We start from the raw sequence: 20,273 nt of genomic DNA, 5'->3' as shown, positions 1-20,273 counted from the left end.
CCAGTTTTGCCCCACTCTAATTTTGGCTTCCAATCAAATGGATATTATTCCAGAAAGACCAATGTCCTCAGATAAGCTATCTCTGGTGGGACAACCAGCACAAGGTACTCCACCCTTCTCATCATCCTCTACCACTGTTTCCTCCCACTGCCACCCAGCTGTGGACACCTGCGGTGCAAGCCCCAGAGCCTGCCTTGCCTACAAGCCTTGGCTTCAGCAGCATGCTGCAGGGAGCAAAATGCATCAACACAGCTTTCTGGGGCTGCACCGAGATCAGGCTGCAGGGAAGACTACCAAACAAACAAGTAAAATGTTTCTTTTCTTGTTATAAAAAATAAGGGACTCTAACTCCACTGCGCAGACTCCCAGTAAGCTCCAGTGGCTTAGCCATAAGCATCCTTTGATGTACAAGTAAAGATGGATAGGTTACAGAGAGAGTCAGGTAGTGACCCTGAAATCTACTCACACGACTGAAGCTAAGTGCTCTCCGCAGTGGGTTGGTGTTTCAGCAGGAAACCATCCAAGAGCCTGATCTAGTTTGTGTTTATAGTTAGCCTTTATCACGCTACTGGTTGGTACATCTTGTACTGGGTTCATGTAGTTTTTTCAAAGAAACAGTAACTACCTGGCTACTTGTGTTTATCTGAATTGCCAATGAAACAGAATTTTGAAGGAGAAAGAGCTTTATCAAGAATCACAGAATTATTGAATCGCAATGTTGGAAAGGGCCTACAAGTTCATCTAGCCCAACCATCCTCCTATCACCATTACTCACCAAGCTACTAAACCAGCACCTACAAGACATACTGAACCTATTTCTCAAGTTCCGTGTGTAACCCATGCTTCCTCTATAAGGAGCACTGTGTCCTTCACTGGCCACATGACAGAGAAGCTAAGGAAACTGCTACAGGCTTGTTGATAACAGCCCTTCTTGATACTTTTCAGCTATGAAAAGTAAGCTGGGAAAGGACTGAAAACATTCCTGGCTCACAGTGGTATATCTGTGTGGAAACATGTTTATATGCTAAGTTTGTCACTGGTGAAGCTGAATCCTCCAGAAATTCCATAAACTTTGCACTTTACACTCTTCCCATTGCAGCAACAGTCGTCCAAGAAAAACAGTCTCATACATTCCACAACCTAACATCTGTAAGGCATCCTTCTTCTCTAATATCTCCACAAGGCATATTTGGATGAAATTCATAGGTGATTACCTTTCTTCAACTAATGCAATGAAATTCTAGCTAAAGGAAGTCACAAATGGCAGCCTGGGAGAAAGGGAAAACGAAAGCCTTGAAATCAAAAAGGCCCCCTGCATTTCATGCAGAGTGTGCATCTGCAAAACAGTCTGTTTTGGAGAAGAGGAGCAACTAAAACAAGATTCAACAAGGACATCAAAGACACTCTTTACAGATGAGAGAGACAAATACTGTCTTACCAGAAGCCATATGGACATAACTGGAAGTTGACCTGATTGAACTACAATCCCGAGGATACTGTGGGCATCCCTAGCCAAATCAAAGGGCTCAGCAAATGCAGAAACAGAGGGTAAAGCAAAATTGCATGTTTAATGGGTTCAGGTACATACAAATGATGTGAACACTAGTTCAAGGGGGAACTTTAAGCCTAAGAGAACAAGAATACAAACACAGGGCATTTGGTCAGATTTGTACCAGATACAGATAGTCATCACTGCTCTGCAGATGAGCAAACGCTTGGCAGTTGTCCTTGGTCAGTGGGAGGGAGGACACAGCTCCCAGGCTTGCCATTGTGGTGCAGGGAGGGCACAGGGGTGGAAAAAGAGAACTGTTTGCATATTGCTTCAGAGCACGTAAATCTGCCTTGCCCTTCATGCAAAACTAGCCTTTGCAAACTTTCCCCTTTTCATGCTCCAACTCAGTGGACTACATAGACATCTTTCATCTTGTCCCTGGAGTGCTACACATCCTCACTGGCTCAGGATCTGGCCTTGTGAGTCCTCCCTTTTGCACATTTACATTATGCCTTCTCAGTCAGTGAGACAGATTCAGGGACTTTTACTGGGGACTGTTTACTACCGTGATGATGCTTTGAGTGTTATCTGACACAAATGTCAATAGTTCCCCAGCTGCAAAAGGATTAGTAGATCTAAAATTAGATTAAGCAGCTGTGTTTAGATTTGGGGAGGTGCCTATGGGTGCTGGGCCAATGCTGTGCGTTGTCAGTCTGCTCTTTCAGTAAGAGGTTAGAGGCTGAAATGGAGAGGAATCCTGCTATTTCAACACATAAGAGGGAATATTTGATACCAATTTTACTGAATGGCCTACTGTCAAAACAAATTCCAGAGCCAATTCTCCTCCATTGGACAGTGAACAAAACAAACAAGGATACTGGAAATTGGTTCTAGGTTAAAGAAGATCAAATACAGTCTTCACATTATCGAAGTAAGTCTCTCAGGGCTGTACAAAGAAGGTAATCCACAGGTAGCTTGCTTTAGTCATGCTACTCCTGAGCGTTCACTTACTTTTCTAGAAGTATCTATTTGACACTACTGAAGGTTTTTCTTTTTGTGTTGCAGAAATATTGCCAGAAGGCTTTTCAGTGTAAACAGCTGATTACCTGATCACAGTGTGCTCAACAGTCCACTGAAAGGAAATCCTAGTCTACATCTGGGGAAGAAGCACAAACTGTTCTACAAAAATCCTAAAGAAATTCTCTGAATATGGGTATACCAGCTAGGTCTTGAGGAGAAAAAATATCAAGACAAAATTACTTTCTTCTCATCATATCATATTACAGTCAGTGCTTTGCCACAGGCTCTAGTGCTCCTTCCTGGCAATCAGTCTTCCATGCTGGCTGGCAGGGAACTCTCAGTGATTCTGGGAGACTACTGAGAGCTGAAATATCTGGATTATTCTGGTAGTCGGCAGAACAAGTCCATTCAGCCCAAATTTTTGGAGGACTTGTCTTTCCTCACTTCTTCGGTCAGTTTTCCTATCTGCTTTTTCATTGTTTTTACCTCAGGAGAAACAAACTCTCATTGCCTCATTGATGTTACCCTTGACATAACTTTCCTTTTTGTGTAGCATCCAACGATTGCAATGTATAGTGTTTCCTTGGGTCTTTGATCACAGTGCTAAGAGAAAAACCTTAATTTCATTAGCTTTCTTTAAAAGCTGACTCAGAAGGAAGAAGAGATTGTTCCAAAAATCCCAGTTACTCAGAATGAAGTGAAAAATGCCCATGACAGAAGTTTGGGCTAAAGAATTTTATGTATGTAAAACATATTACATCAGGAACTGCCTTTACACCTTTTAAGTTCTGCTACACAAATGCAAAAGAGATCAGAATGAAGTCTTGCAGCTAGAGCACTTGGATGCAGGTGGCCATAACTTTTCGTGCTAAGTGTGTATAATTCCACTGAAGACATCAGTGATGGAGATGTGGTGATTGATGTTCGCAGATGGTGAAAAGAGTCTTTGAGAATCTTTTCTAATTTAAGAGGCCACATATAAACCATGAGGAGGTTTATTTTAGTAAGGCTATTCTTCCCTAAAAATAGCCCAGGAAGAAGATGACACCCAAAGTGGTCAAGCTTGTGACAACTTCCTAGCTCTCATCTCTAAGTGCCCCTCAGTGGTGATTTAGAACTCCTGAACTTAGGAGTCCCAGTTAATGTTCTGAAAGATGTCTCAAAGATCAGAAGGGAGCCATGCTGCAGAAGAATGCTCTAAACTGAAGCTACTTGGACTTCTGGTGTAGCTGTTATGCCACCAAATGAGAAAGGCCAATATGGTTGGCCACTGAGGTCCAGCTTCCTCAAATCTTTAGCAGTGCCTAAGGCACTGTGTTTTAAGATTATTTACCACTTTCTTGAGTGAGTAATTTGAAATTTGAAACTCACTGGAAACAGTCAAGATCACAATCTTCAAACAGTCACAAATACCATGCTGAGAATCAGTATCACATCAAAATGCAACCGTTTTCTTCACATGGATAGATCAGCAAAGCATATAAGCCAACATGTTTCTGGCAGATCTTTGGGGGTTACAAGGGTTCAAAGCTTACAAAATAATAGTTGTTGAATTAAAGGATCTTCAATAGCACTGCTCTTGAGCCCACTGTCATAAATTGCCCCAAAGTGACTATTACGATCAAGTGAAACCTACGTAACTCAGACCACAGAAATTCTTTCATCAAGGCCTTAATTTCTGGCTGTAGTACCAAGTAATCCTGTCTACCAATACGAGATTTTCACAGAAAGAAACTAATGTTTTGTGACTCTTCAGCTGGAGGCTCTAACAAAACTAAAAGATCAGAAAAGACGGATCAGCCTGAAAATCACTGATAATTGAGAAATCAGACCACTGTCTGAAGTTCTGTATCTAAATTTTGGGAATCTAAAAACCAGGTCCACTCCCTGTTCAGCATGCGTGTTCAGACAGGTATATGTTAGGCTCTCACAAATTCTTTGCCATGACTTTTAAACTGATGAGTGGAGATGTAGTTAGCAAAAAGAACATATATTGACGTATCCTGATTTCAAAGCTCCAGACCTGGTTCAGGCATTGTCTCCTTGCAGCAGAAGGAGACTTCCAAATGCATGCTCCACCACAGCACCCTACAGAATGCAAACAACTGTGCAGTGGAGAGTAATTCTGAATTATTTGTGAGTTCAAGTCTCCTTGATTTACAGTGGTTTTCAGACTTTTAACACAACCTGAGCTTCTCAGGATGAGTAGAGAAAAAGAAACCCACAGTAAGAATGCTGTTGAACTTGAGTCTAATCGCAGCCATAGATGAGAAACATCACAGCTTCCTCCTTGTCCGGCTTAACAGGAAACCTCTATCTGCTGTTCCTCTAACTCCTTCCACAAACACTCAGAGCAGTCTGGACACATTACCCATTTCCTCCCGACCCACAGTTGTTTATCTCCTTAGCATCTGTCATGACCTAGAAGTTCGGACCAAGTTCTATATCAGTTGCCATGATGTAAATTTAGATCAACCAACAAGAAAGGTTTCTAGAAAACTCCAGAAAAAGAAATGTGCACCTCTAAGTACTGGGTGCCCTAGAAATAGTTGTAGTGAAGTCTGAGGGAAAACATTCCCAGCTGCAGAAATCACAAGAAGGCTGAATCACCTCCTTGTTCTCACCCATGGCATCTTTCAAATGATTAATTAACACACATACAGAGCTACTATATTTTTTTTTTTTAGGGGTGTTCTATTGCTTTGTTGTTGTTGTTGTTGAAAGGGCAATGTGCCATAGGGCCTAAACGTCTGCTCAGATTCCCTGCTTTCCTCCACATTCAAGTTCAGGAACATGTCAGGGCTTTATCTCAGTTGCAGTGGTATCATGGGAGACCTTCAAACAGGCTGCCGTCTGTCACTGCATTCAAGGAAATGGTGGTTGTTCAGTCTGGGATTATCTTAAACTATGTGGGAAGACATTATCTCAAGTTCCTGGGCCAGAAGCCTCATGACTTTCTGTCATTTCTCTTCCCTATTTATAAATCTTTCCCCTTTTCCTCTCACACCCCCTTTGGTCCCTCCACTTGGACCTGCTTCTGCACACTCCTGGAGGTGAAACTCAATAGCTGCAGTTGTGACACTGCAGTTTGTGTGTCATATTGTAACCGGGTTTCCACATCCTCCTCGCTCTGTTGTAAAAGGCCTTGAAGAGGAAGAAGTGCAAATAATGAAATATAGGAAAGCAGGAAAAGAGGAAGCAGCCGAGAGAGAGCAGCCTAACTGAAATGCTAAGAATTATGGAGAAGTGACAGAAAGGGAAGCACAGACCAGGAATTATACTTGGTGGCTTAGAAGAAAAAAAATACAACACACAAAATACACACAGGCTCAGCCTTTTCTGCCCCTAAAACAATCTCCCAGATTACTCCTTTCCAGCTTTCATTCAGTTGACCTGTACTCTCCTTCCCACTTTAAGAGAGTTACTGAACTGTGCTACTGCAGGGGCAGCCCGACTTCATCAAAGCTGAACCTAGCACTCTGCTTCTCCTCTTCATATCAAGAGGATGGACAAGAATGGGCATCATTCTGAGGAAGAAAAGAGGGAAATCAAACACAAAGGAAGGACCTCAAGATGCCTCACTTTAGGGTGAGAGTGCTCTATTGGGCAATGGCTATTCTTTGCTGAGAGCAGAGTGGTGGAAGAGTGCTGAAGGAAATTAGCTAAAGAAGAATAGGGATTGCCTAACAAGGCAATCCTGCATGACTGCCAGGGGATGGAGCAAACAGCTTAGGAAGTCCTTCCCCTGAAATTATGTACTGTTCTGTCCTGCTAATTCAGAATGAAACTTGGCTGGAGCAGAAAGTATTTAAAATTCACATGAAGAATTTTCTCTTCTCTATTTGTAGGCAAAAGAGATACAAAGCAGAATGTTAATCTATTAAAGAACAGCGTATGACTGAGCCTTTTACTCTCCCCCTATCTCAGGGACTTTTCTGTAAGAATTAATCTGATGAAGGGATGAGTAAAAAGTAAAACTTGTAAAATGACCCTCTATAAATATCACAGCCCCTAGAATTATGCTGACTTTTTGCGTCAAGCTCCAGTCTTATCTTATCTGTTGGCTAACTGAATGTTGTAGTTTTTCAGGAAGATAGTGGTGAAATCCTGTATGTAAATGAAGACAGGAGTGTTACACAAAGGTGTACTGTGGTATAATTATTTGTTCATCACTGTGTGAAAACTACCCTGTTGGAAGAGCTGTTTGAAACCATTTGTGGCTATTCCCCCACAAAGGAGGCTGTCAGGAGGTGATAAGAAATGGGTATTAGTGAGGCTTCACTTTCTTTGAAACACTTGCACAGCAAGCACCAGCCGGCTCTGATATTTTCCCTACTGTTTATCTGTAAAATAGAAAATATGTTCTGGGCCACTCAATCAGTATTGAGTTCTTCAGCTACAGCTGATATATTTTGGAACACGTAGGAAAGAGAAGAGAGGAATTTACCTGTGTATGAAGGAGTTAGCTTCTGAACGGCAGCATTCCCTTAGACCTTGTGACTGTTGGAGAGCTGCACTGCATTTCCCATCCTGCAATTCTAAGTGCTTTTGTGCTTCCTTACAGATATAGCAATAATAGCTCTAGCTCACTGTCAAGTATCATATATACTGCAGAAAAGGGAGACTATAAACAGGAGGGAAATCAACTTTTTAAGTGAGTAGATAGTGATAGGACAAGGGGAAATGGTTTTAAACTAAAGGAGGGGATTTTTAGATTAGACGTCAGAGGGAGGTTTTTCACAAAGGGTGGTGAGGTGCTGGCAGAGCTGCCCATAGAAGCTGTGGTGCCCATCCCTGAAGGCACTCAAGGCCAGGTTGGATGGGGCCCTGGGCAGCTGAGCTGGTGGGTGGTAGCCCTGCCCACAGCATGGAGTTAGAACTAGATAATTTTTGAGGTCTCTTCTATTCCAAGCCATTCTATGATTCTATAAATACTTTTGTAGGAATGGCAGTGTGATCAAGCTGTATTATTCACAAACAAGTAAATGCTGCTTCTGTGCATATATGTCCATGTACATACATATAGGTGATAACAGCAGTAATGCACGCTATTTATTTCCATGGAAATTACAACAAAGAGGTCAGTAAGACTACTCGATAGAGCAAATTGTCAGCTACAAAACACTGTTTTTCAATACAGTCACCAATATTAGTTATGCACTTTCACCAGCAATGAACAAGAGTGTTCATGTCACTCTTGTAAAAATCTGCAACAGCAGAGGTGACCTTCTGCTTCACAGATGCTATGACAGCTGAGGGCTGTGTCTTCAACCTTTTCTTTGATGGAGAATTCACATGTCATTCCACTGACTGTTGTTTTGATTCCTGCTTTATAGTGGTGACACCATATCTCATCATAGTTAATGATGTGGTCCAGGAAACTTTCACCTTCAGCCTTATATTGGTTCAAAAGGTCCTAATAAACTTTCATATGGTGTTCCTTCTATTCTTGTGCGCACATTAATGGGACCTGCCTGGCACACTGCTACATTCCAATGTTGCCACCATCATTCCTGATACTGAAGCTGATATTCAGCTCCACACACAGTTTTCCTGGTCATAATCTGCCAATTGGTGTGGATGAGCTGATCAAGATATTGTTCATTTTGTGCTATGACAGCTGTGCATTGTTGTCCGAAATGTGGCTTGTCTTTCACAGTACTGTCACCACTGCTGAAACACACTGTGCTCACATCCACTGTTTCATCTCTATAGATGTTCAGCAAGCATCAATGAATGTCAATGGATGCCATTTCTTTTCACATGGAGGAATGCAGTGACACAGTTTTGCTCCATACACACTTCTAAGTCAGATGCCATTCATTCAGACCGCCCCTCTGCTGCCGTTTGTCACGCAGCAACAAAATATAAAAGAATCTTGATGGGAAGGTTTAACCTCTACTACCATCCCACCAACATCTGCCTCTGACATTGTGGGCCAATGTCATGAAATAGGAGGCATTACTTTCAAAGCAGTCCTTGTATATGAGAGATTTATGACCACTGTGATGGTTTTACCCACCTTATTTGTTACACAGAAGGTTTTCTGTATAATTTGGGTGTGAGGACTATGACCTGAGTGCTCCTGGCTTTTCTGGTTCTAGTCTGGTTTTAACTTAAGTGGGGCCTCTCTTAGAACTGTAGAATCATTAAGGCTGGAAAAGACCTTTAAGATCATCTAGTTCAACTGTCCACCTATCACCAATACTGGCCATTAACCCATGTCCCTAAGTACTATTTCTGCCCTTTCCTTTATCACCTCCAGGGACAGTGACTCCACCACTCCTCTGCGCAGCCTGTTCCAATGCCTCACCACTCATTCCAAGAAGGAATTTTTCCTAACATCCAAACTGAACCTCCTCTGATGCAACTTAAGGCCATTACTTCTAATCCTATCGCTGTTATCTGGAAGAAGAGGCTGATCTCCACCTCACCACAGCATCCTATCAGAGGGTTGCAGAGAGCACTTACAAAGACAAAAATCAGTCATGAAACTATTCAAGAAACAATGCTCTATCAAGTCAAAATAGCCCTGTAAGAGAGAACTTACTTAGCTCTGGATGTTCTCCACAGTAAATGGATCAAATTTGGTTTTGGATGAGAAATGGCAAGTGAAAGAAGCAGAAACATTATTTTCCTGTCAAGACAGTCATAATGCTACTAACTGTTAAATCAGGACAGCAGGAAACAACTAAGCATTGGTCTCTACTGCAGCCCTAGCCATCAGGAAAGGCACGAGTAGTTTGCTTGGTTAAGGAGCAATACCACAAGGGGATTTTTATGCTGATGTAAACTTGGAAAAAAAAGAGAACGTTAAATAGCATTAGAAATAGGCAATATGTGGTCCAGAACTATTCTCAGTTTCTCACTGAGTATAAACAGTACTTTTATTTTAATAATTTTCTTCCTTACAAAGAGTGGCCTTCTACTTCAGCCTACAGAAAGTTTGATAATGAACCAAACTTTATGTCATCAAAATGGGACAAGGCACTGGATTCAGACTTGGGAAATCTAGGTTTAATTCCTAGCTCAGCCACAGATTTCCTGTGTGGCAATGGGAAAGGAGAGTATTCCATCATGTGCCTTTACTTCCCTATCTGTGCATCTTTCAATTCTTTTTTTTTTTAAATACAGATAAGACCTTTTTTTGTTTGTTTGTTTGTTTTTCTGTTTTTTTAAGTGGGGAAACTGAAATGTTTTGCTGCTATCAGGAATGATTACTGTATCAGTGTGCATGCATGCTTTACACATGTCCTTACACATAAAGCTGGAATCTGGACATGCTGTGATCACCTTCCTGGCACGTGTCCCATAGAAAGCAACTGGGGAGTATGGGGCAGACAGCAGTGGTAGCTGCTATCACTTAGGTGTTGGTAAAAATGCCACACATAATCTGTGAAATGTCCCACAGAATTGTACGCAAGTTTTTTATCATCCCTCCAAGTAAACTTCACATCCATAAAATGCTGGAGATCAAGTGCTTGGAGCCCTCAGCCAGCTCTCCCTTATCTTGGATTATCCAGGTCAAAAAGGAGACTTTTTCTTCCACAGGCTATTGACACAAGAGCAAGAAAGGAACTGTAAGTTTCCTCAGCCAGCCTGTTCCCATGCTACCACTCTGTCTAGAGAGAGAGAAGTAAAAGTCACAAAGGTAACTACGTCAAGAAAAAAAGCAGTGTAAGCTGTTTAAAATATCCAAAACATTTTAAAAATTCCTGCTACACTGCCATCAACATGGCAGAAACTATGAGTGGCCTGAAAAAGGAAACAAAAGAGGGGCTAAGCTTGTACCTTTATTGGGAGGACATGACTAAATACTGAAAACTGTGTCATCTCTAGGTCAGAACTGTAGAGCTTCTCATGTATGTTCAGTCATGAGCAGTGAAATCTCTACAAAACCAAATTACTGGAGTATTTTAGTGATTCAAAAGACCTTCAGAAGTATCTCAGCAAAAAGAAAAGCCTGGACAATGGCACAGATTTGAACTCTTGCAAGTTAAGACAGCTTGAGCTGAAGATATACTGAAGATTCACCACCCTCTGCCCATCCTCAAAGAATCAGCCTCACTCTCCTGTCACATCAGTGTTTGACTGTAGTTCCACCTAGTTGCATTGGCACAGCCCTGGACTCTTGCCTATACAAATCAGATATAGTGATGGAAATCTGGCCTCCCATAAGCGTTTGTGATCTTTTTAGACTATCAGTTTTGGCATTTTCCTGCCCTCTCAGCATTTATGGAATATCTGAAAGTGTCTAGCAGGCAAAATTTTGTCAAACTTCCTCTCCACTCTTGGTCTCATGTCCTAGGCAGTGTAAGTACCCTTGGAGGACTCTTTCTGTCTCTTTTTAAAACATGCTCAGTTTCTGCTTCACTTTCCAAATATTGCAAAAAAGCACCCATCTTTACCAAACTGAAAGGATTCTAACAGTGTGTTACAAGTTTTCTGCGCTCACCTGTGACTTTCAAGCGGTGACACTTATTGGCCAGTGATAGAGCCTGTGAGGATGTTAAATAGGGATGATTTTTAGACAGGCAAAACTCTAAAGTTCTAATGCTGCATCTAAATATATGTAGGTATATGAGTCTGTTTTTGTGTTCAAGGGAACAACACTGAACTCAAGATCTGAGAACCAGTAAGTCACAAAATCATACTCTTACTTTACACAGAAATTGATCATATTGAAAGGACTACTCACACGGTGACTAATTTCTCCATAAACCAGTGTCTCTAAGTTCATTCCCATGTTCAGTGTCAATAAAATATAAATCATAGGCTGCTTAGGCACATGTAAGGTCGCCTGTTGTGGTACTACAATTAGGAAACCTCCACCTATCCCATGAACTGCCATATTGGAACCACTTGTTGCTACCAAGATGGAGAGTACATCAGTACTATTCAGTCCAGGATTAATACTGCACCTAAGTATCATGCTAACGCCCAAACTGTGTGGCTGAATTAAGAATAAGACAAATGGAAAAGGTGAGAACCTTCCCTCCTAAAATGTAAAGCAACTTTATAGAAAGCTGTTATTTCTCATTATCTAACATAAACTTTGATATCTGAGCCATGTTTGCTCTGCTCTGTGAAGTACAGTGTGAGGTCTGGAAATCAAACTAAACCTTGCAAATTCCACCATCTGTGAAGACGTGTAATCTGAAAATACAACTTGCTCTAGTGGATCATATGGGCTAATCCAGGCCACTGCTAGGCAAGTGTCAGACTTTGCCTTTAGAATTCTGTCCATTAACTGGTAAGATGGTCAGAAAAGAGATAAAAATATCTGACAGACCAGCGATTCTTTGTTCATTTGGAAGAGAGCATCTCAAGGAAAGAAGTTACTGCCTTACCCCATACAAAAAACTGAAGTTGTAATGGCTGAGTACTTCTGAGTTTCTAAGATGCTCAAAGCCATGTTTTTCCAGTATCCTAGTGGCAGGCTGTGGATTCCCAGAAATTGTCAGACATCAGGATTGTTACTTCTCTCATCAGTGCTAAGAGCTCTCCTGGACACTAGGACAAAGTTTGGCTAATCCAGGACCTCAAATTCCTTTTACTGAAAGGCACTGTTGCAGTGAAAGGCTGTGGGCTCACACCTTCAGGGTAACGTGCATCTCAAGTGTTTGTACAAGAGAACGTTGAAAGTTTCATTTTCTGTTGTTGTTTTTTTATCGGATGAATGTGCAGTGTCTGTTAGCAGTGCAGGACAGTGGCATGCTGAGACTAACCTTCCCAGCAAGTCTTGTGAAATTTGTTTCTGCTGATGCAAATGTGCTATTTGCTAGAGCTCCACATTGCTATCTGATCAACTCATCCTAGGCCTGCACATGAAAAACACAACCCACAGCCTAGAATGTGGGGATCACTGTGTTCTCAGGAAGTATGCAAGTAATATAACTATCTTTGCTCGCTCTCACTGAAGGTAAAAAAGAATGGTGGAAAAAAAAACCTTTGTACAGCATACACCAGTCCTCAAACAGGAAGGCTGGAGACTGCATTTTGCTCAACAAGCCTTGCCTTTGTAAGGGTCATACATTGCACCTAACTGTAGCTCCTCAAGAAGAGAATAAGAAGATTCCCAATGTATCAACCACTGTTGCTTTCTGCAACAGAGGTACAGAAGGGTGCATTACTATGTCTGTTTCAGTTGTTCTTTTAATTATGCCTTTGTACTCATTTGCTCAATTAGCTACTGAAAGACATCTACAAGTTAGGCATGCAACAGCTTCTAGAGGAAAGCTGTATCTCAAGCAAGAGATAAAAGATATCAGCTTTTTCCATGTGATAATTTCAACATATTATTAACCTATCCCTATGTTCTGAGGACCAGACTTCTCCCAAAACGTCACTGTACAATTCTACATATAGAATAGGACCATAGAAGAATCATTTGAAGAAACCATTTCATAAACCTAGTCCTCAGTCTCCATTACAGAATTTGTCTGGCTAACACTGTAGGAAATAAATTGAATAAAATATCTGAATGAATGAATGAGCGGCACTTAAACTAGTGCACAGCAAAGGTAACTGGACAATCTCTGTTCACACCAGGAGAGCTCACAGGGCTTGAGTCCATGATCACAGTGTTGCCGGGGACAGGGATTAATTTGCCTTTTCCTCAGAGAGGAAGCCCAAGAGACTACTTGGCCTCTTTTCAGAAAAGAGGAGATCTCCCTCTATGTAGGGGAGCATTACCTACAGGAAACTCTCTCCCAGGCCTATGGAGCCTTTGGAGCACCTGCTCCCTGCCATCCTCACTGGGCTAGGCGGTGCTGTGCACAAGCTCTGCTGGGCACCACCTCTATGGAATGGAATGGAATGAAGCACGGGTCTGCCTCTCCTTTACACAGCACTTCCTTTCTTCTTTAACTTCTTGGTGGCCCTGGTAGAATTATGACTTCCACCTCTATAGCACAGAGGCTCTTAGGGTCTACAGAGACTGCAAAAGCCACAATGGGTACAAATGTATCTTCCTCAGCTACTGCCCACTTCCCAAATGGAATGTACACTTAGACTTCTTATAGGGATACAGACATGTTAGCAGGAACTAACATTTTCCCCTTTTAGGTTTGAAAAAATGTTTTTGTTACATGCATTTATTTTGCGGACTGCATGTCTGTAGGCTCTTTCTGTGTTAAAAGAACTCAAAGCTCAGCTTTCAAGAGAAACGCTTTTCTGTGTACCTGTGCCCTCTTTGAGTCTTTTACCCACACATGTACACACAGAGAAATTCAGTTTTGCAAGCGTATGATTTTATGTGTGCAGACCTACATTATCGCATTGCATGTACATGTGTGTTTGCATATGTGCTTGCACACATAAAAAGGAGAAAGTTTTCCTTTGGCTGGAAAACGCACAGTTGTTTCAAACTTCAATGGGAGCACTGGAGAGAAGCAATGGGTTACAAAAAGTTGTAGGAATAAAAAATATTTTTGCATTGGCTCTTTAACTCAAAGGGCTATATTGAGTATTGTATAAATCAGTCTCTTTCACAGCCCAAAGGAGAAGAGCTTATTAGCAGTGGTTACAGTATGCAGCAAATGTACAGACTCATTAATGTGTAATTACAGAACAAACAATATGAAACTTCTCAAGACTGTTTTGCAGGGAGAAAAAAAATCCACTTAACACCACAATAAGCCCATGATAGGATACCAATTTTACTAGGATCTGCTAGCAATGTAGTGGTAAGATTAGACAAATGTGTTGCTACCAGAGGTAATGTCTCATTACCATTATTCATTCCCTGTCTTTTATACGTGTTAGGCTCCAAGGCCACTGAAGTCTTCTGCTAGCACATTATCATTTCTCATTTTTATTTCTACTTGCCATTATGTGGACAAATGGGCAGGAAAAGACTAGTTCCTATTTGACTTCTAGATAAATTGCTGTAGGTCCACACCTGCAGTACACAGAGTCCCACAGCCCACTGGCCCACAAGGCTCCCCTGCCTCCCCTCCAGCTTTCAGCAATGTGAAGTGTTGGTTAGAAAAGCATTTGGATTCTGGAAGGAAAACTGAGTAACCGTGATGCAAAAATGAAGGTGCCTCTGTGGTAAAATCATGTTGATTTTGAAGGGATATTCTCAGCTCCTTGCTCATGGCTCCAGCCATGCACAGAGCTTTGCATTTCCATACCGGCAGGGCAAGGAGTGGGAAGCAGAGGGACTAGCCGGGTGGTTTGCTCAGAAGAAATAGTGAAATTAACAGCCTGTATTGTGAATACAGACAGCTGGGGGTTGGAGTTGGAAGCAATCTTGAATAATTCAACACTTTCTATATAGGTGTTTCTTTCTGTATGTGACTCTTGGCACAAAAAGCAAGCAGTGGGTCTCAGTCCAACTCACTGACCTCACAAGAAGGCACATGAATTTACTGTGGTGAATTCTTGATGCACGTGTGTTCTCCCCAAAAAGAAACTTTCATACGGAAAGAACTGGAAAGATAGCTCCAAAACATAGATGTGGTGCATGGGGCAGAAATAGCAGAGTTCTCTGACCAGCAGAAGCCATTTCAGTGCTAGTGAAACCATCCCACTTCATCACCAACCACGGCCACCACTTCCGAGCATTGCAACACATATTCACAACAGGAAAAAAATAGGCCCAATATCTCAGTCCATGTAATTGTGAGGTTCACAGTGCTATGAATGCGAAAGGACTGATCTCCCTCAAAAAAGAAAAAACAACAAAAAAAACCAACAAAAAACACAAAAACACTTTAAGCCATCATTATAAATCACAATCTCAGTTTAGAGAAAAACATAACACTAAAACCACCAAAGATTTGGGAAGTTCAAATCCATGGTGAGGATGTTGGCCGATCACAGCTTCTTACCAATACAGGATGCTTTTAAATGATGAAATATGGAGAATGAATATTTCCCCTTCTATTAATTGCAACACAGCTGAAAGAGTCAGCCACTTTAGCTAAAACCCGCCTTTCCATTGCACTACACATTTCTGTTGCATTACTTAATCAGCAGGGAGGGTAAAATCATGTGCAGATACTCTGTTATACGAAGGAATTACCAATTCCTCATTTTATTTTATTTTTTCATTTTTAAGAGCAGGGATCAGTAAGAAGGCATGTTCTTGTGTTGTTCTATAAAACAATCCACAAGTTACTGACAACTCTGGCAAGAGCTACTTCTTCAGAAATAACATTTCCATGGTGAAAGCAAATGGTTTATGTGGAAGTTCTCCTTACTCTGCAGTACACTGACTACTGGATCTCTTTTTTCTTTTTTCCTTTTAAATCAGACCCTCATCTGGCTTGGAAGTGTGCAAGTCAATTCATTCTTCTACATTTCTCCACCTTTGCTCTATTTACCACACTTCCCAAGCTGGATACTTTCAGACTATCTCTGGGGGAGGAGAAACAGGGAAATTGATGGTGAAAACCAAAGAGCAAAACATGGACCTTAACTTTTATTTCTGGAACAACCCTGTTTTGGTTTTCAATTTTGAGTAATTTTGTGCTGTCTCTGCTTTTACTAATTCTCTACAGATCTTCAATGGGATTCTTAATTCCATTTTTATTCACAAATTTTTGAATTTTACCTTAAAATTTGTAAAAAACAACGAAAGAGAAATAGATCCCAGATGGATTACTTTCTTAGGTACATGCTTCTTGCATGTGCACCTTTACAATGCAGAATTCACCTATTTGGGAGGGTGGGAGCAGCAGAAAATGTCTCACACTGCATGCTGCAGGGCTGCTTTTGGGCTGCTGCTGGGCTGGCTCACTTACTAAGAGAAGCAGTTTGATGAGGCAGAATAATTCCCAATTATCTGCCTCTTGAGGCCAAAGGCCTGGGGTCCCAGTTGCTTCACGTTCACTTGTTAACAACTTGTTATGGTCACACTTCTTCAACATAAATGGCACACTGAGAGTGAGCTTCGGCATTCCTAGCAACCACACATGTGGCAATGTTTTCTCCTGGAGATACCATCTTGTAAGGGCTACACACTTGAAAACTTGCCCAGTGAGCACAATAAGAATGGTTCAAGGATGAACCTCTGCCCTATTCTGATAAGGGATGGCTTTAGGATTACAGCTCTAAAAATGAGCTTACTCCACAAAAGTACTTGTTCTACACTGGGGAAACCCGTGGTAACATGGCAATGCTGCATATCTTTACTGGCGAGAAATTAAGCCACAGTACCACTGCATTTGCACATTTTGCAATGGAACAGAGCCTGGGGAACTGGAGATGAAGTTTCAGCGACATGAGGAGTGTGTGAACAAAATCAAAATGGTTTCTCTGTGGAGACAGGTGGCCCTCAATGCTACACCTCAGCCCAGCCATTAATCTTTACACTCAGAGCATACTCCTGAAGAGCGCTCAGGTTGAACATGAAGTTGCTCAAAGCAAAAAGCAAGCCTTCAACAAACAGCAGATAGTGGTGTTGCAAGGTCTGTCCAAACACTTGGTACGGTGTCATTCCCCTAAAATAGCCTGAGGGTTGGCATGGTGCATTTAAAGAAGTCCTCCCCAGCGTAAAACATTGTCCCAATTCCAGCCAAAGCTCTGAGTTTTTTGAATTCTGCTGCAGCCATGGCTGAGATCCTGCTAGATAATTTTAACTCCTGAGCTAGAAAGGGGCTTATCTCTGAGGCACATCTCTTCTGTTCAGATAAATACAACTTCCTCTTAACTGCAGATTAGATCAGCAGGCCCAGTATCCGTACTTAAAAGCCACACAGCTAAACATTCTGCATGTCTCCAGTTCAAACACTTGCTGCTTTCTCAACCGCAAAGAAATAAAACTTGCAGAGCTTTCCCTGTCTTTGGCACTGATGTACCTCCCCGAAATTACAGCAGCACCCAGTAGGCACTGTTGGAATTGGCTGCAGCGTAACAAATTAAACAGCTCTGGAGAAATAAGGAAAAATATATTAATAGCTTCATAATCCACTGCAACATTATGTTGCTACACAGTGGCAACAGAAGCCATACTTCTACCAAATGGATGAGGAGTAGAAAAACTCCTTGCAAAAAAAAAAAACAAACAAAAAAACCAGAAATTTTTAGAAGCAAATCTGTTCTTGGTAGGAAGTGTTGATCTGCCTGGAGGTAGAAGGCCCTACAGAGGGATCTGGATAGGCTGGATACTGGGCTTAGGCCAATGGGATGAAGTTCAATTTCACTCTTTTCCAACCTGAGCAATTCTATAGGACCAAGTGCCAGGTTCTGCACTTAGGCCACAACATCCCCAGGCAACAGTACAGGCTTGGGGCAGAGTGGTTGGAAGACTGCATGGAAGAAATGGAGCTGACAGTGTTGGTCAGTGCTCATCTAAACACGTTTATATTTAAGTTATTATATAGAGCAGAGCTTGGCTCTGTCAGCATGGCTTTTCAATGGCCCCCATGTGTCCCACATTATGCATATGTCCCACTCTTGCATATTTCTTCACAGTACGTGCAGCAAAGCACATCTTTGTAGACTGGCACATACTTTATATCACACAGAAAATACAGAAGGGCATTCATGAAATTTGCTTTGTGCCTTCTCCCACTACACCACGCTATCCTCCTCTATACAAACTTCCAGAAGAGATCTGCATGAAAAATAAACCTGACAAAAATATCCCTCACTCAAAACCAGGTAACCCACGACAGGATCTTAGAGCACAGAATACCCAGTTCATAGTAGAGACTGACACTTTGGAGCTAGAAATGGGAGCTTCAGACCAAATGAGAAGGGAGATTCCTAACTTCTCTATTTCTAAAAGTTCCTAAAATACTTCAGTTACAAGTATTTCAATTCCTTCAGTAATCTCCTCAGTCAGACTGAGGAGACTTTTTCATTGTGGAGAGTGGAGTACTCTAAATACTGTTCTTAATGCTCCCCAAAATATCCTGAAGACAGTTTTCACTCCATCTCAGGGCTGGTAGAACTACATTAGGTGAGGATTTATCAGCAGTTATTTAAAAAGGCTAATAAGCTCCTACAGACTTTCATACCTTTGAGCAACAAAGATGTACGTCCAGAATCTGAGCAAGCAAAGCACATTACACAGCTCTCCAGGTTCTGTTAGTTCTCTGAATAATTATATGTCCATGCACATACATGTCACACAGGTATTTTATTGCTTCTACACAACATATTACCCTCACAGCCAGCGAGCTCCCACAGGAAGGTGCCCAAAGCCTCTTTGCTCTGGCAGTCTTTTCCTCAGCCCATTTCCCTACCCTTCCAAAGCTCAAGGAGAACTTCAAGGTGGACCTCTCTCAAACAAGGGGACCAATTTTGCAAGCTGGGGTGGGGCACTTCCCCTTTTGGCTTTTCTCCTTTCCCCCCTCTGTCTTCAGCCTTTCCACACTTTTACTCTGCCTCCGCCCAGCTCTGTATAGGTTGCAGTATGTTGATGTAATGGCAAACTGTTGTGGTTGGTCTGGTGGCCCTTTGAAGTGCTTGTGTCCTTGCTCTCGAATGCTTGAGTTCCTTTTAAGGAAGTAAAGCAGTTCAGAGCAAGGACACTTGTCTGCACCAGTAACTAGCTGCTGGTACAGGCTCTCACATGTAAATGCCCATGGCAAGAGGGAAAACCTCAAGATGTCACAACAATGCCATGTTCCCAATGATGCTTGCTCTAGAGGAGTATGTGTCAGAAGGCTCTTCCCTTTGAACTTTTCTCACCTTGCTAGTGTTCTGGATTTTAAAGAAATAGTTTCTAATTATACATTAATCATCTCTGTCCTGCGCTGATGTCCAGGACTACCTTGGCTTGTAACATTGGGTACCTCTGTCAGTTATCCAACAGTTTCAAGCCCATTTTGTGAGATGAACCGTCCCCACTACCTCCTCTCAAAAAGAAGACTATCTATCTGTGCATTCCAGGTCTATGCTGTAATCTGTGACTAAGATATGATCACTTTTTCTACTAGAAACCCATGAGTTATACATTGGAATTCCAAATGGTCATCTTCAACATCACGCAGATGCCAGAGCAGAAATGTTGATGTCCTAAGCCCACAGCTACTTTCTAAGTCCACTGAAACAGTGAGATAGCTTTTTCTCATTTATCCATCAATGGTTAGATATGGTATGAGCAGTTATGGACAAACAGGTTACCTTCTCAGACAAGGATTACTACTGCAACAGGTAGCTCTTTATGCATTAAATAGGGTCTGAGTAATAGCTCGCTGACTTAGCTTCCCACACATGGCTTGAATTAGGATACAGTCCCCAAGCAGAAATAGTCCTAAATTGAAACCATTTACCACACACAGGATGTTCAATACTGATTATCCACAAAAGATGCACGCAACATTTAACCTGAAACTTGAACAGAGGCAGTAGAAATCATCAGAAGATATTTCACATCAGCTTCTGCATTACAGGCTAAAATAGGAAATACAGCTGCTCATTTAAAATAACCTACAAAGAAATAATGGAATAGAATTTCAGTTGGATGTTTATTTCTAAATAGCTCAGAAGTTCAGAAGGTATTAAGGAGCATCAAAGATCAACATAGATGGTAAAAAAGAGTATTTTTATGTGTGTATTCCTCAAAAATCTAACTGTTGCATTTCTGAAAGTATTACTGTGTTTTCTAGAACAACTGAATCTACACTTCAGTGTAGAGCACGTGGCCCTGTAGTGTCCAGATAAACACAGAATCACAGAATGATAAGTCTGAGAAGGAAACCTAGGGTGAAGAAGACGGCAAGAAAGAATGAAAATTTAGTGGACAGAGCAGCAGAAATAAAATTTGCAAGAGGAAGCTGCTCAACACACAACAGTATTCTGG

At 41.6% G+C, this 20,273-nt stretch overlaps 1 protein-coding gene across 19 annotated transcripts in view; it reads right to left on the bottom strand.

The window, feature by feature from the left end:
* Positions 1-20,273, bottom strand: part of IKZF1 (IKAROS family zinc finger 1) — a 68,775-nt gene that overhangs the window by 25,033 nt on the left and 23,469 nt on the right. The gene's annotated exons all lie outside the window — the stretch shown is intronic.

Source organism: Coturnix japonica, chromosome 2 (genome assembly GCF_054131305.1).
Source record: "Coturnix japonica strain WE chromosome 2, WE-NBRP24, whole genome shotgun sequence".
NCBI lineage: Eukaryota > Metazoa > Chordata > Aves > Galliformes > Phasianidae > Coturnix > Coturnix japonica.
Note: the sequence above shows the minus strand (reverse complement) of the source record. Positions and strands in the feature narration are given on the sequence as shown.